The sequence below is a fragment of the Aphis gossypii genome, chromosome 3, assembly GCF_020184175.1.
Source record: "Aphis gossypii isolate Hap1 chromosome 3, ASM2018417v2, whole genome shotgun sequence".
Taxonomy (NCBI): domain Eukaryota; kingdom Metazoa; phylum Arthropoda; class Insecta; order Hemiptera; family Aphididae; genus Aphis; species Aphis gossypii.
Window position 1 is genome coordinate 12,184,759 of NC_065532.1, and position 18,411 is coordinate 12,203,169.

The 18,411-nt window shown below is 24.6% G+C and overlaps 1 long non-coding RNA gene across 1 annotated transcript; it reads left to right on the plus strand.

Moving 5' to 3' along the window:
• Positions 1-9,775: 9,775 nt before the first annotated feature.
• Positions 9,776-11,782, plus strand: LOC126551226 (uncharacterized). Its single transcript, XR_007605090.1, has 2 exons — positions 9,776-10,739; positions 11,747-11,782. It is a non-coding gene; the product is annotated as an uncharacterized LOC126551226 (long non-coding RNA).
• The last annotated feature ends 6,629 nt before the right edge of the window (positions 11,783-18,411 follow it).

Below are 18,411 nucleotides of genomic sequence, written 5' to 3' on the forward strand. Positions count from 1 at the left end.
TAATGTATTTACATATATATTACACATCTATTAATTTTTTGTACATTTGCCCTGCACAGGCTATCAGTTATCGTACGTTTAATATAGATTAAAATTCTTATAGAAATTCAGAGTTTGTACCATTTTTATCATTTGGGGTCGATTTTTTTTGACCCCGAACTAAAGCGTTATCGATGAGTTTGTACGCAGGTGGTCTGTATATATATTTTTATTTCATCAATCATGTATAATAATGATCCGAATTGAAGAAATATTGATTCTTCATAATGGATAGCATTGTTTTTAAAATTTTAAAACACTATATGTACACATTTATGCAAATATCTGTGAAAAATGTCTGATGGTTACACTGAATTTAAATTAATTCATAACGCATAAACGGTCATAAGAGTAATCAAATATTAATTCAGTAGGTACATCATGAAAACATTGACGTATTCATATTTCGTTTATCATTACAAAGTTAATGATATTTTTCTTGTTTTATTTAGTGTATATAAATATAAAACACGCCATTGTAAATGATTTATCATTTTTAACATCAATATGTGACTAAAGCGATACTTTATCTTAGTGACATAAAATGTAAAAGAAAATTGTACCAATATTTCAAAACGAAATTCAAATTCATGTTAAGGTAGAAATAAAATATATTACTGAAAGTAACTTTAAAATAAACAATAAACATAGTACAAATTATAGGTACCTATTACCTAATACTAATATTAATATAGGTTTTATTCTAGTATACTGATTTTAAACAATTAAACTTGCTGTACGAAGTTAATTTGTAATTTCTATATTTATAAATTTAGTGTTTTTGTTCTTTTTAAATTCTGTATGAACAAAGTTAAGTATTTATATATTTTTTTTATAAAAAATAGATCATATAAAATATTATAATTGGTGTATTATGTATTGAACAAAGATTTAATAAGAAAAAAACATTTTATCAATATAAAAAATATTGAACGTAACAAAGTTCAAACAGTGTTAAGATACGCAATTTCATGTTTTTAATTTATTTTAATAATACTCATATAGGTAATAGATATATGATTTTAGTAAGAGTGTAAATAAGTATGCCGATATAATAATACATATTATAGGCACCATCTAATCTAAAATATAATAAAACCAAACATATTAAAATCATAAAAAATCATTAGATTTTTGTTATCAATTTAGTATTAATTAATAATTAAAATTATCTTTTTCGTTTCATTAAATTAATCTAATTTTTAAATGCATGTTGTCTACTATGAATATATTTAAAATACACCTTTTCTATACCTAAATTTGTTTGATAATTTAATTAATAGGTACATTTCGTATACATATAATTGCTAATCATCAATTCCAGGAAATTTATCTAAAATAAAATAAAAGAAATATACTTATCGTGTTGTGTATAATTTTTTAACGCAGTAAAAATAGAGACTTGAATTTTTATTAAATGTTCTTAATAATAGTTGTAATTATATTATAATTATATACTATACTCTATTTATACATTATTATAATTCAAATTATAAAAAAATATATAAATTATAAGATAAATTAATATTAGTGTTATATATTATTATAGTATTTTGCTTTATAGTATATACTACTATAATGTACTCGTATATTATACAATTTCTATGTGTAATAAATTTTACTAAAGTTTTAAGTTTAAATATAATAAATATAAACATAAATACAAGGAATATTTTAAGGTTTTAAATATTAAAAATATTTTGTACTTAAAATGTTATAGAATTGTACCTATTTACACTTATACAGCCAAACAGAAGAATAATATCGAATAGGAATAATAATATTCTTAAAGGGCTTAAAGAATAAAATTATTTAATGAATATAAAGACAGAAATAATATATTATTATAAATAGAATTAATTTCGTAAATACATAAATAATCTATGCTATGTCTTCATCTTAATGAAAACGTTAGAATAAATAAAATATTAAATAACTGTATGTTCTGATGTCTATATATTTTTTAAACTATTATTTACTAAAACTTGTGCGTTTACGTCGAGATTATTTTATTCGCATAGGTAGTACCTACTATAGAGAAAACATAAATTCATGAATATTGTATTAATGTTACTCAACAGTCAACGTATAGATAATAAATTGACGTATACTTACAAACAGTATACTTTATTACGTTTGAGTGAAATAAAGACATAGTATAAAACTGCCATTTGGATTAACGCCAATGATAATCGTATGCAATCCTAACAATTACAAACGTTTATTTTAGGTAACTAAGATGGCCAAATTCAATTTGTCAATTTTTATTTTTTTTTTTGCTCGCTGGTAGTCAATATGCTTATGTTTATATTATTCTAGATCCGTTAAAAATAATCATTTCATTAAATTTGAATAATATTTGATAACAATAATAACAATCATATTATAGGTAGGTACATTTGATATGTACTTATAATATATATATATATATATATATACTTATATATATTATATATAATAATTTCTATAGTATGAAAATCAATTACAGTTACAAAAATATATTGGTATTACACATCATAAGCTAACAGGAAAATGAATACAATTAATTTTTAAATAAGAATGTTTGTATATGTTTGTGTATATGTAATATGTATTATATACAAACATGATGAGTATATTTATGATTACATCGGGTTTGTTACTTCAATCTATAGCTATCTTTCATAGGTATATAATATATACGCAGCAATAATTGTATGTTTCTACGCCATTTCGCACTGTTTTCTGGTGCACGATCCCGTTGGTGGTAGATTATTGTATACATTTAAACAGTAAACAAATTTTCTCGAACGCGCAATCTCGAACGAAAGCCATTCGCAACCCTCCAGACGAGGTCCACGATTTCAGACTCCACCCTGGGAAAATATTACCCGCCTCTCACGCACCAGTTGCTGAATATATTATTGTAGTATATATTCGTATTAATCGCGTAATCTATGTTATACTTATTATATGATTTTGAAGTTGATATCGGATCATACACTCGAACAATTTTAAACAGTTATTTATGTTTTTTTTCATACACGCTTACGCATTACACGGTGACCTGCAGGGACGACGGAAATGACATCAAGTCGCCGGTCGTCATCGTGTAAAATGTATAATATATACAAGTTATATTTTTATAATGTTTATTCTATATTCCTATTGTATATGTACAATTTCATGTATATAGTGCATACGTTATACAACAATTTAAATGGTAGTAATTTATCCTTACAACCATCGGTGTTCAGGCAGTGAATATCGACTGTTTTTGATCTTTGACCTTTTTTTGTCGGAAAAAAATAACATAATATTATATCGTTGTCGGTTTTGCATTTCCCCGTCATAAACGGAATTTCATTAACCACGGGTGTACCTAACTTTAAGATATCTATTGTATTTAAGTATTTAATTTTTTTAACCCACAATTGCTGCAGGTGGTTCTAAAATTGTGACAATATAAGTACGCATAAATTATACCAATGTAGATACTCGTATGTCATATCAAAAATTTAGCTACAAGCAGCTCTAATACTACATGAGGGATTCGTTTTAGTTTTTGGATTATTTTTTTTCATCAAATTTCGTTTCAATTTAAAAAACATTCGGATAGCAGGCACACGCGGTTTAAACGTTGCGTATTAATAGAAGACTATAATTGCCACCGAGTGCCGTCGTCTATTATTGCTACACAGGCGGGGGCGAAGGTTTGTCTTGGCATCGTATTAATAGCAAAAATATTATTCAACGTTCCCGAATTTCGCATGCTTTTATTATTGTTCGTCGCCCTTCGCTGAAAGTGTAGTTTAGTCCAGTTTCGTCAATAAATATTCGCTTAAAAAAAAACGAACCGAGCCGTCGCAGTGCTAAACAGTGACACGAATTTGGGTGAAACAAATCCGTTTTGTATATAGTTATCGACGTTATCTGAAAATACAATCGTCTGGAATTCGTAAAGGTATTCTATATATTATCTTCCTATGTAAGTAGCAGTTCAAGATATTTTTTGAACGTGTCTGATCGCATATAATTTGGATATAAATGGGTAATTTCAATTTTTCCTGAGAATAAATTTGTATAATATTACTGTATCAAAATATAAAAAAAAACCTAAGGAGGAATTTATTAAAATATTTGTTGTTTGTATAATATAATTTATATAACCATCGATATTGTTTTCATATTATAAACCATTCTGGGGCATCACTATACTATAATACATTATATTATTGGTACCTATTACTATTATTACCTAGCCACGATTTTTCTACACAGTAAATATTATAAGAAATACCTACAATAACCAACTGATTTACCAAATATTATATTGTTACTGAATAAGTAGTTTTACATTACTTTTCTAACATGGTTGAAATACCGCTTCATAATAAGTTATAAATTAACTGTATTTATTTTATATAGTGTGCGACTATACTGATTTAATTAATCAACGTAAAAATTGTTAAATACACAATAAACTCATAAAAAGGTTTTTAATTTTTAAATTTCTTCTGGATGCTCTATTCCAACAATTGTCTGTTTAAAGGAAGCCCCCGATCGCCCATATAAAAATATCAAATTAGTTTCGACAAGTATATTTATAGGGGTCGAAATCAGGGTCATCAACATTTATAGTTGGAATAAACGGGCCTATTAAAATGGTTGACAACATATAACAGTTAGGGACTGCATGTAGATACTACGGCAATATTGAAGGCAATTTAGTTATCCTCAATTTATGAACGTAACTAATATTATTTTTTTACAATCGTTTTTGTGTATACACACATATAAGCTTAAAGACAATTGTAAATTTGGTAAGGGTTTATTAATTATTTTACCATTAGAAACAATATTCCATTTATCTAACACATCTCTAAATATACCTACTACATAAAATAGGAGCTACAACCTATACGTACGTCGTACATAAATAATATAAGTACATATTATATATTTATATATAAACTAAAAGAAAGTTATTAAGTATACAACAATAATATAGTAAATACCATTGGTTATTATGGTTTATTGTAATATAATATGTAGGTATATAATAGTACCTATATATTTATAATATTTGTGCACTTTTGAGATTAAAACTTAAAGCTATAATATATTATAGTTTATAAAACAACTAATATAATAATATGATAATATTACATCCCATATTATAGGTATTTTAGTATTTGATATAATTATTGTTATTGGTACATTTTTTTATGGCTGTATATAAGTATTTTTTTATATTTAATCATTTTTTAAACACAATTATTATTGGAACATTTAAAAACGATTATAAACAAATCAAACAATTTTTTTCTTATACCAACGGCATAAATACGTAACGTGGTAAATTTCTAACAAACTAATTAGATACATAAAGACGAAAACTACGATGAATATGTTACCTATCAATTTATGTTGCATAGCGCATAGAATAAAGATATAATTATTACATAACGGACCACAAATACAACCCCACCCAATGTGAACATTATTAAAACACATTTTGTATATTTGTATAATATCAGAGATACATTCAGACATATGCAACGGGCAAGGACGAGCGTGAGCCCTTAGTTACATTTTACAGTCTTCTGTAACTTGGCGACTAAACGACCCACGCCAATGTAACGTCAGGCAACGTTCACCGTAGGCTAGAGTGCTATTGCCCTTTATGGTTGTATATCAATTAAAATATATGTCTGTCAGAAGTTAGTTAATTCAGATTGTTAATCACGTTTATTAGTCATTATAAATATCAGTTCTATAGATTATTCACAGCTGTTATCAAGCATTAATGCATACGTATTGACATTGTGTGTGTTAGTGTGCTATTACAATTATAACACAAAAGTGTATAATATAATGTTATTATGTAATACTTTTCAACCGATTGTGAACTATTTTTGATATGAATTTATTTTTTCTTGACAAAGAATCATTAATTTGGAGCACAATTTATCAGTTTTTTTTCTTTACCGTATGCCGTCATCGTTGGATGAGTTTACATTAGTTGAAAAATATATTTTATCAGTTAAAAAAAAAAAAATGATGATCCAATAGAAATATTATATAGGTACATTATACATAAGCGTGAACTCTGGTACACACAAAAAACATCGCTTTCAGACTTAATTTTCACAATCGAATTTATAATATAAGATTATAATAATAGTCCATAATAATTAATAATAACATTTTTTTATTATTATTATTATTTAATTTAATTATATAGCAATGATTTACCATTTTCATATACTTAAAAATAATTGTTACATACATTTTTTTATACAAATTGATAGATGAGTATTTATACACGCTACACAATATATTATATTATATTATATTTATATTAAACGGGCGTAGCCCAAAGTACAGAAAAAGAAACTTAGATCTAACATACAAATAGCAAATCAGCTCAAATATACCTAGTACAATATTTGGTTTATAATTTTATAGATTGAACTATACATAATATGTAACATAGCAGCTGATACCTATAAGCTGATTAAATTAAATTTGTACTTTCAAAATTATAACACGTTAATAAATATAGCCTATATAAGTTATTACTTATAGTATATATTTATATAGGTACTAAGAATTGTTCAACACTTAAACTAAAATACTGAATATTACAAATAAATGCTTTTCAATTTGCTTACGATTATATCCAGTTTTATGAATTATAAATTAACAACTAACTATATCAATATTTAATAATTATTTCTGTATAAATATATAGCTATTATATTCTTACATTTGGTGTTTTGTATAGAATGTTTAAGTATAGGGCAAATCGCCTTGGCGTATAGGCTGTGTATCTAAGCAGTGTGCATATTTAAAAACAATTATAATATTGACAAGGCCAAAAAGGCCAAAAACCTATTAAGCATTGTATGTAATAGAACTATAATAGGTATAGTATTAGGTACTATGCAGGAATTTCAAGAATTGTTAGAGTATAATATAGTAAGTAATGATTTTTTTTAATAAGTACTACGTTTTTGATGATAAGTATAAAAATTATAAATTTATTATGTTCAGATATTCCTATTTAAGTAACAAACTAAATTAAATAACGAAAAATTTCTAAAAATTGAAAGAAAAAATGGTAATAATCAAAATTTCTCTTCAAGAGACACTATACAATATATAGCCAACGTAGATAACACTAGAAAGAAATATGCAAAACGATAAGGACGCGCCTTATAACAAATCAAATTGAGCTAATAATATGTTATTGCTTTAACTCTTAGATAATTATTACGAATATTATACATAGTATGTAAGGTATACAGAGTGATATATTTAAAAATTCTTCAAAAAACTTTAACCTATTATTTTGCTTAATTTAAAAATGTTTGATCAATTCCTATACTATAGTCAATTTTCAAAGATATATTTTTTGAACCAATTAATGAATTAACATCTATTAAATCTATATTAAACATTATATTATACATTTATAAAATAATTATAGACAGGTACCTAATTCAATAAGTTTATGTTTTTCTATCAGAATATTCTAACATTTTTTTTTTTAATTTTAACAAGAAATATACAATCTGTACCCTTGGGCACAATAAGAATATGTGATATTTTCTTTTTTTTACATGAAAACGTGAGGGAAGAAGCATTTTAATTCTAAAATTTAACATTAATTTCTAAATTAAATATCAACAGCTAGTTTTTAAAGAATATAGAATAAATATTGTTCTTAATTATATACGGTTAATGAATTATTTTAAAAATCATATTTAAAAAACTTTTAATGATTATTCCTTAAGCTTATGAAATACTTTTCTGTGTAGGTTAAAGTGCTCGTGAGTGAACAAAATTAAATCCTATTTAAATAATATAACACCAAAACCTTAAGCAAAAACCGTGAACACACGTAATTCATTTAACACGCGATTTGATGGTTTTTTTTCTTTGGTCTTTGACCTTACATACACATTGATTATATTCAAATAATTTTTTCCATAATATCCATACAACTACTGACGCAGTTTTGATAGCAATAAAATGTTTCTAACATTAGATTTTTTTTAATACTTGAACTAAAAATCGAATTGTAATTAGTAATTATTATTTTTACATAATGTAATCGTTTAATGATTTTTTTTTTTATTAAAGTACCTATTTTTTTTTTTTACAAGAAAAACATTTTCTAATATTTCATTGTATCTACTAAAACTATGCATACATGTGTAGCAAAAGTTACAATCGGTCGATTATATCATAATAATTGTACGTTTAAAATGAAAAAAAAAATAAAACGGCTATCATAATAGTGTAACGATTCCTCATTTTATCAATTACTTCCGCAAATCGGTTGTATGTATATACTTTTATTATAAGTTATAATAATAAAATAATGTCAACCACATAAAACAGAATATTATATACTATGGTCGTTTACAGTAATATAATATAGAGAGCTCGCATCTTATCTAGGTTCGCAGTTGATAAGATTAGAAGGACCGCTAAAAAAAAATCATAATAATAATAAATAACGTTGAAACCGCATTCCCAGACGTGTGTAACGAAAATGCGATGAGTAAAATACATAACAATTATAATATATTATATTGTGGCGGGGAGCGTGGTGTATATATTATTACGGGTGAAGCTTTTGTAGATATGCAACACTATATATGCGTATGTATGAGTATTATATTTGAATCGTTTGCGCGATGCAAAGGCTCTTTTGACGACGGCCACGCCTTTTTCAGTTCGCGTCTGTCAACCGCACGTTCTGGTTTTGGTTTTCTGTGTCAAATATTATCGACGTACGTTTATTCGGTTTTTTTCAAGTGCACGTTATTATTACAAGTTTGCCGCACAATATTATAGTTTTGTTAAATATATATATATATTAAAACACATAACATATAACATGATGTTATAATTTTTTTCTAGCTTACATATCGTATATACATATGCGTGTACCGTTTACTCAATCCGAATTTATTTACAATTAATCACTTCGTATATAGTTTATAATATTGCACCTATAACTATATACATGTTGGCTGTTATATAGTATCGACCGATTTTGTTTTTTCATTATTATAATATTCATGACGGAAAAAATAATAATACAGTTTTCGTTTATAAAAATTATAATGTTATTTAAATGGTTCACGAATTGAAACGGTTTTCATACATGGCAGTACGTATCGGCTCCTCGCCGTGGTGTTTCCTGTTGCGTAAATATTCAACTTAAAGGTCAAAGGATATCATCAAGTGGCAACGTTACTAATGAGTTACCCGGGATCCAAGTTCGATTTTAAATATTTGTTACAACACTATAATATTTTGTATTATACCACGTGTGTATTTTTTAAATTTTATTTTGTGCTTCTGTATACCTATTTAGTTAACAATAAAATGCATATCAATATTACAATAGGTACTCACAATATAATAATTTTTTTCTACTAATAGGAGCTGAACGATTAGGCAACACATTAGAATAAATATTTATACAATAATACTAAGTCTGATTCTATTATAAAAAAGCGTAGTTACATTTTTGTAATCAATACAAGTAATTTCAACCATGTATTAAAATATTGTACTTTATATGTTGTTCAATTATAAAATTTTAGACACTCGATAAATATTTCTGAGAAGATTTATGTTTAATTATTAAATTCTCAGTAAACTCATATCAAATTAATTGCTCAACTTTTAATATATTGCATTAATTCATCTTTGCACCAGATTTTTTTTTATTAACTTTATGACATAATTGAAACGTTTTAGATATTTTTTATAAAGAATAATCAGTAAAAATAAATTATTTATAGTTATTTGTATCCAGAAAAATTTCGTTGCAATAGATATATTTTTTATATTAAATTCAACAAATATTTTAAGAAATAAAAACGATTATACCGTTGCGATTAGTCGTTATAATAAATGATATTGATTTATAGGTATTAATAACAAGTTAAATAATGAATTTTGACAAAACAAACGTGCACTTTATACTATTTACTTTTCGAAATAATATGTGAAATAATAATATGTTTTATTTAAATATTTTTCATACATTTTGTCCATACAAATAAACTGATAATTTTTGTTCAAAGATAGTCTATAATTATTAATGTGTTAACAAATGTTTGGACCCCTGTGTGTTTTTAATCTTATAAATTCGAAATGGTTTAAAATATTATTATTAACGAAAATAATGTGCACACATTATGTTTGTGTGTTTCTCGTTATATTGACTTAAACGTCTATGAAACCTCACACTGTGTTTATCATATTAGATAAGGCTGTTTGCCCTAACTAAAAGGCCAAAGATCATGTTTGCGCGTTATCTCGGTACAGCTTAGGTCATCCGTTAGCGCTCGTCGACCTTTGCGCGCGCAACCGATATATTTATGTAAGAGCCGACGTACTCAGCGCGCCAGTTCTCCGTCGGACAGATAGCTGAACGATCTTGGGCAGCCGGAGTTCACCATTATTATTTCGTTTGTTCTAATATTTTTCATTCGTGTACAGTTTTTAATTTAAGTTACATCTGTATAATTATTTGACGGTTAATAACTTGCTATTATTATTACTATTATTACTTAATATTTTTTTTTTACATTTTTACATGTAGGCATCCCTCGGCGGACCCTTTAAATACGGCCACTATTGCAAGGGACATCGTCCGATTCTCATTTTAGAACTACAGTTCGTCACAGGTTAGTTGGTTTATTATATACCACGAAATAATTAAATTAATTAAAGTTTAATAGATACTTATGTGATCTAATTAATTAATTAATTTATCTTTTTTTATTTTTCAATGTTTATAATTTATCCAAGCCTTGTATAAATTATTTAAATTAATTATTATATTCATTACCTACGTATTAATTATTATTTTTTTTAATTAATTTAAACAACGGGTAATGTCTGTTTAACTTAATTCCTTGTTCACAGTTATTATCAGTTTTAATTTTATTACTTACTGCAGATTGCTTTTAAAGTGTTTTTATATTGGTGCCATAAATTATTTTTAAATATTATAAACGTTATAAAACTATATTATAGCAATATTTTTAAATTTATTTCTTGATAATTTAATTTTTAAATAACATTTTCAATTATTTTGTATAATTTGAATTAATTTTTATAATTTAAATTAATTTGTAAATGTATTAGTTTTTGTAATCAGATGTTAACTTATGATTTTATTGTGTATTTTATATAATTTTAATACGCTTACATATAGTTATCGTCTGCAGTACTTACTTTGGATCTGTTAACGTCTTACTTGGGCAGGATTAGAGTGATAATTTATATATCTAATACTGTCAGGTAATGATGTCCTCAGTTACCCATATATCATCGAAAACGCAGAATCCAGTATCCAGTAAAAGCAGTATCTAGGTACCTATATTGTAAACTAATTTCATTCATGAAATGTATGTATACTAAAAATTGATGTTGTTAATATAATATATTAATGCATATAGTCTTGTTCATACACTATATAATAAATTAGATGTGAACAATGACTATGTACCTATATCTGTAAAACATTTTTTTTTTTTTTTTTGTATAATATATTATATATTTTATAATATTAAAATGCTATTGTATTATATTTTATAATTTTTTTCAAATGCCTATGGTATGTACTATGTAGATATCAGTGTTGGTGAAACGTCTGACTCAAAATTATGTTTAGGAATGTTTTGTTTAGTAGGCTAAAATCAAAAGGCGGCTGGTGGAAACATGTGCGAGCCAGATATTAGTGTCATCGAAAGATTTATGAATGACTTCAAAATACCTCCTGGCCAGACGGATTTGACACATCATCAAATATAAGTAACCAAACATATAATGTAAAATATTAATAATTATAATAATTAATAAATATCTACCGTGTTACATACCTATATATGTATGTAATATTATAGCTAGATTAAGTAAAATGTGTAGGTTTTTGTTTAAATAATTAAATTAAATGACCAATGGACAAAATATTTAAACTTTACTATCAAGAGGATGTTGGCGCAATATTTATTTTCTCTCTTAGACCCACGTACAACATAGATAAAATGCACTCATGTAAAATTGTTTTTTTTTTATAATTTTAAGTAATCTTAGAATAAAATAATAACCTATTAATAAAAAATATAGAGGATAATATTATCGAGGGTTTGACATATTATATTTTATTATTAATTGATTTTATATTCAACTTTAAAAATAAATTCTAAATTTAAATTAATATTTAAATTTTTTTTTTTTTTTGACAATATTTAGGTAAAACGATATCATGCCCCTCAAAAGTATCATTCTCTATAATTTTTTTAATGTGTAAATTTATTCTGATATAACTAAAAACCATAGAAAAAATTATTTTACGTGAATGTGTTTTATCTGCGTTACGTATAGTGTAGGTCAGATGTACAGTAACATCTTACCTTTGGGCTTTGATAACTATATTTTCGTTAGGTACGCAATTGTTTTACTGTAGTATTAATCTGTAAATAGTTTTTATGACTTTGAACAAATTAATTACTAATGTAATTCGTTAATGTGCTTAATATTGATAATTGAATAAAATTAAATATTTTATTTTCCGAAAATTTCATATATGCTAACCTTTAAAATTGTATCATTAGTTATATTATAGGTGCCTATGTATCTATTAAAGACATATTGATGTATTATATTAGATTATATCACTATATTATATATTATCTAAACATTTTTTGCAATTAATAAATTAAGATACATAACCTACGTAATATAATAATACCATTTCTTGACTAAAATTATGTATTAAACATTAATAATAACGTTGGTTGATCTTATGTACAAACATTCTAGGCATATAGCCTAGAAAATATTATCAACTGATCTATAACCAGTAAAATGTCAACGGCTACTTAATCAGAATAATATATTAAAAACGTTAGCATGACAAACATATAGTGTTTATAAATATACATATAATAATATTTTACATATTACGTCGTATTGGTATCTTATCGGTGCATCACTATTAGGTACGGTATTGTTTTATAATTTTAAATTTGAATAAAAAAAATCAACATTAAGTAATATAATAAAAACAAATCCAATATTATACCTATACCTCCGTTAAAACAATGATTAGAAAGTGATAAATCTATATCAGTGGTTTGAAAACTTTTATTATACACGGCACATCGTACTCTTGAAAAACTTTTCACGGCACACTGACCTTTTTTTAGTTGAACAAAATTGTTTTGAACTGATTATTAATTTATTTTCTTATATTACTATTAAATGCAATCGGTAATTTATGGAAAAGCTGCGGTACCCAGTTTGAAAACCACTGATCTATATAATGTAACGATTCGTAGCAGTATAACGTTAATAAATAATTTTAGCAGCCATAATTCAATTTCATTAGCTTTTTAGTCATGCATTCAAACATAATAATACCCTATATATCCCCATTACACCCTAGTTATTGTAATTACTATTAAAATAATCATAATTGTATATATATTGTATATATTATGTTGTGAATTTTAAAAGTGTTTAATTTTTAAGTTATAATTGTTACCTTAGATTTGTATGTATTTTATTATTGTTAATTCATCCGAGCTAAAGCCCATTACAAGTTTTGTATATAATATTATAATAACAAGGTAAATTTAAAAGAAAAAAAAATAGATAAACAGTAATATTAATTATTAACAATACAATTAATAAATATAATAAAAATAAAATCTAATGATATAGTTATAAAAAACTTAATTTTATTTTTATTTAATATTAAATATTGAATTCATTGGTAACTAGTATTATGATAATTTTACTGAATTAAATACCTACATGATTTGCATTAAGTTCTCTTTTACACTCGGCTGTAATAATTGTTTAAATTTTAGAAAACTATAATGAGTTTAGGATAAGAAATATTTTATACAACTTAAATTATTATACAATTATTACTGCATTATTATTATTAGTAGTAGTAGTATTATAATTATTGCTCCTCTATTATAATTTAAATTAATTTAAACATTATTTCATAGTAATAAAATAATTTTAAAAAGTATACAAATTCATAGAATGTTATTAGTCTAAAACCAAAGATAAATATTTTAACAATATAGTAGAATCTCGATAAGTTGAAATTCTCGATAACTCGGAGAAAATCATTCCATGTGAAATCTCTTGGGCTTCGAATTATTGAGATTCTATTGTAGACATTATATTAAAGCTAACAATACCATTTTATTTAATATTAAAATAACTTATCTTTAGGGCATATATTGAAAATGAAATAAAAAATATTCGATTGAATTTAGAAGTAGCTAGGCACTTGTTTATATTTTGTTATTAGAGAGTATATTAGACATTAGTATACTCACATTTATACGAATTAAATTATTTAAATTACTTATTTTTTCACGACAAATTTATTAGTAAAAATAAAATAGTGCGATTTTTTAAATTCACAAAAAAAATTACATATTTATTTATATAATATGATAGATCTAATTAAAAAAAAAAACAATTTGTATAAATCAATGAACAGATTTACGTATTCTTTTTTCTTTCTATGTTATAGCTTTAAATACTAAGGTTATAAGTTTACAAAAATAAATATTTATAAATGTTCCAAAAGAGAATATACTGCAATGGAGTGACTAAATTTAGTTTCACATATTAATTATTTTTATACGTATTATACTATCATTGTATTATAGTATTTTATAATATAAGACTATCAAGTAGCCAGAAACTATTACTTTATAGAGATTTAAATTTTAAATGTATGCAACCTATATATTCTAAATCATTTTTTACTCATAAGTAATAACAATCTATATATTTTTTATATTTAACATATCAATATTGAATATTGATTATATATTTTGACTTTTATATCATGGAAAAGAAATCAATTGTTTGCGATGTTTTCGTTCTTGTAAAGTTAGATAATAAACTTATAATATATTTTAATTTAATATCAAATTTTGATCAAAAATATTTTGCCTAATGATCTTATTGTACCTACTACTTATTTTTTAGGAATTAAAAAAAAAAATCATACTCTCAATGGTTTATATATATTATTATACGTATAACTATATATTAATACTATGACGTTTAAAATAATTATTATGTAAACCTGCTAATAAATTTATTAGAAATTATTTTTGAAGAACACTGCATAATATACTAAATTGATGTTTTCTATTGTTGTTGTCAATAATAGCACCCCTTTTATATAAATTCACAACACTGCAGACATCACTTATATATTATTATATACTAATCGCCAATTTAAATAAAATACCAGCATTCGAGGACTTAAATTGATAGACAAAAAATAAACAAAAAACTAAATAAGAAAAAATACATTGAAAAGAGAGTACGAATACTGTATAACGAGAGTAGTGGAGAGTACTACTAAGTATAGTAACTAACTCTCATGAAGGCTATGGTGAACACATGCGTTGAAACATAATAATAAATGAACAAGCTGTCTAAATACGTAAATGGTGGGGACGGAGAACCATACGGGTTACAACTACTATTATATTGACTTTATTAAACAGCACCACTCATTCCTGCTGGCTTCCGTTTAAATTACATTAATCTGAGAGATTTTTTCAAAAAAGACCAATATTCACCAACAAGGGCTCACAGTGTTCTATAGAAACAGTTTTGGATAATTAAAACTGTTCGACACATACCATAATATTATGTCCATATACCTGAATATTATACTATATAACATTATATGTATAAAAAAATAATCATAATTCATTATTTTAATCATTGTTCAATAAATCAAGATATAGGAATTAGTAGTAGATAGATACAAACATGAATTAAGCAAGAATTTTTTTTTTTTAATTATGAATGAATAGTCTTGAAATAAAAAAAAAAATATCAAATCGAACTATTAAGAAAAAATGTATATTGTATATAAATATTTTAAAATAAATCAAAAACAGTCAACTCACTTATTTTATTTTTCCAATGTCCTTTTAGTATACGCATATCATCACCTCAAAATTTTTAATTATGCAGGTAATTTAGCACTGCCGTGAATTTAATAATAAACTTTATACGTTACACTAATAGAATTTATTTATAATAGTAATAAGTATGAAATATTAAATTACAAGATAATGCATAAGTATTTATATTAGATTATTATAAATTACAATGAATCTCGAAATCGTTAAGATTTAAAATTATTATTCTTCTTACAAAGTTAGGTTAGGTCAAATATTATTCAGGTTTTAAAATATATGAATATTAATATGTTATAATGTTATTTGCAATATACATACAATAAAATGTGAAGATAAAAATGGCCACAATCAAAACATCTAAGACATCAAGTACATAATAGTTAAGAGAAAAAATGTCCTATACAAAACTAGAACAGTCAACTATAGTAACCAAATACACGTATGTTATCGATATATTAATAAATATAATATAATCTAAGTGTATTATGGCCGTATAGGAGGTAATTTTACTGTACTCAAATTAGATTGCTCCATGATCAACTGGAGTACATTTGAGTGAAAACATTAACCTTATTAAATTTGAGAGACAATCCGTGTGCGATTAAATAAATTCATGTTACGTTAGAGTTAGTTTCATTAAATTTGTTATACTTACTAGCTATAAGGCTGTATGGTTTTTCATTGTAGATATTATATATAATATATATGTACAATAAATAACTGTTTTACGTATTTACCTAAATATTTTTATTGTGTACGGCGTATTGTGTAGGCAATTTGGCGTCATTAATAAGTTATACTTTATGAAAGTTACAGCAACGACGACGCCTCTTTTGATATTTTCATAAACTAGGTCGTAAATTGGTGAAAATTATCAAGAAATATAAATTTTAACAGCCCACAATAGCAAAGTGATAAATGTATTGATTTCAAAATGATATAAGTATAAATAATACCTATAATACCTATATTATATTTTTTGTTTTGCTTCTTTAACTCTTCAATTTATTTTTGTGTTCGTAAACTTTTTTTGTAGTCAAAAAAATACTTTGATCTTAAACTTTAAGGGTAATTTCTATTATAAAATTGGTTCTAATTGTAGTTTCAGAAATGGGGGTCAAATGTGAATAATTCCCAAGACTAAAAAATTATTGAAAGAAGCAAAACAAATTAGTGAGAAAACGGGATCTTTATATTTTTTTGTTATAATTCAAAAATCAATAAATTTAGAAACCGGAATTTATCACAATATATTTATAGTTTTTTTTTAGCACTGACTTTCATATGACTACCGCCATCACACGATATGTACTATCGACAGTATTCAACATGCCAAATATATATTCCCATGTCATTCCTGATTTGTATATATAATAATTTATTTGAAAAATATACATATTGTAATTATTCTTGCTACGCTGCTACACTCGTTTTATAGTACCTTTATTATATTGTAGCGCCATCATAGAAAAGTTAATAATTTAAAACCGTATTTATTTTTGGTTGCCGGCGGTCATTTGGCATACAAATAATAACAGGGTCCGAAAATGATGCGACAACAGCGGTCAAGTGGTAGTCAAATAGTCAATGTAGGTACTAGAAATCCTATAATTTTCAAAATAATTTAGGACTTTCAAATTATACTATTTACCTATATCTAGACATATAAAATATTTGACTTTTTTTTCGATTTATATATGATAAAATGTTAGAAAAAAAAAATGAAAATGAAAATGTAATGCAATTTCATCATTACTTGCTCAGTTGCTCTTAGAATAATTAAAAATATTTTCACAACTTTTTATTCACGTTTAAATTTTGATTTAATAATCATGAAATTTTTAATTTTAATACCTACTATTTGAAAATGTAGTTCAAAGTTTCTCATTAATTTTCTTCACAATAATTTTAATAAAGATTGGCATAAACATTTGATTTTCTAGGGCTGTTTTAATGTAATTGTATTTACATACATGAGAAATAACGATTTTCAGAATTTTCTGAAATTATAAAAATGTTATTTGTACTTTCAATCATTGCGCATATTTTTGTTTATTATACATTATAAAATTTTAAAAATATTTATATTGATGTTAAATTATTTATAACACCAAAATAACCACACACAGATTGACTGGTGTGACGATTACCGTATATACTTAGAATGAGTGCAACAGTAGTTAGTTAATACCTAGTTAAGATTAATAACAATAATAATATATAATATTATAATAATTAGATAAAAATATAATAAATGAGACGTTTTTGGCAAAAAATAACAATAATAAAAAAAAAATGTCTTATTTAATAAAATATACCCTTATTTAATATAAATTGGTTTACAGACCATTGACGTTCAGAATAGTTACGT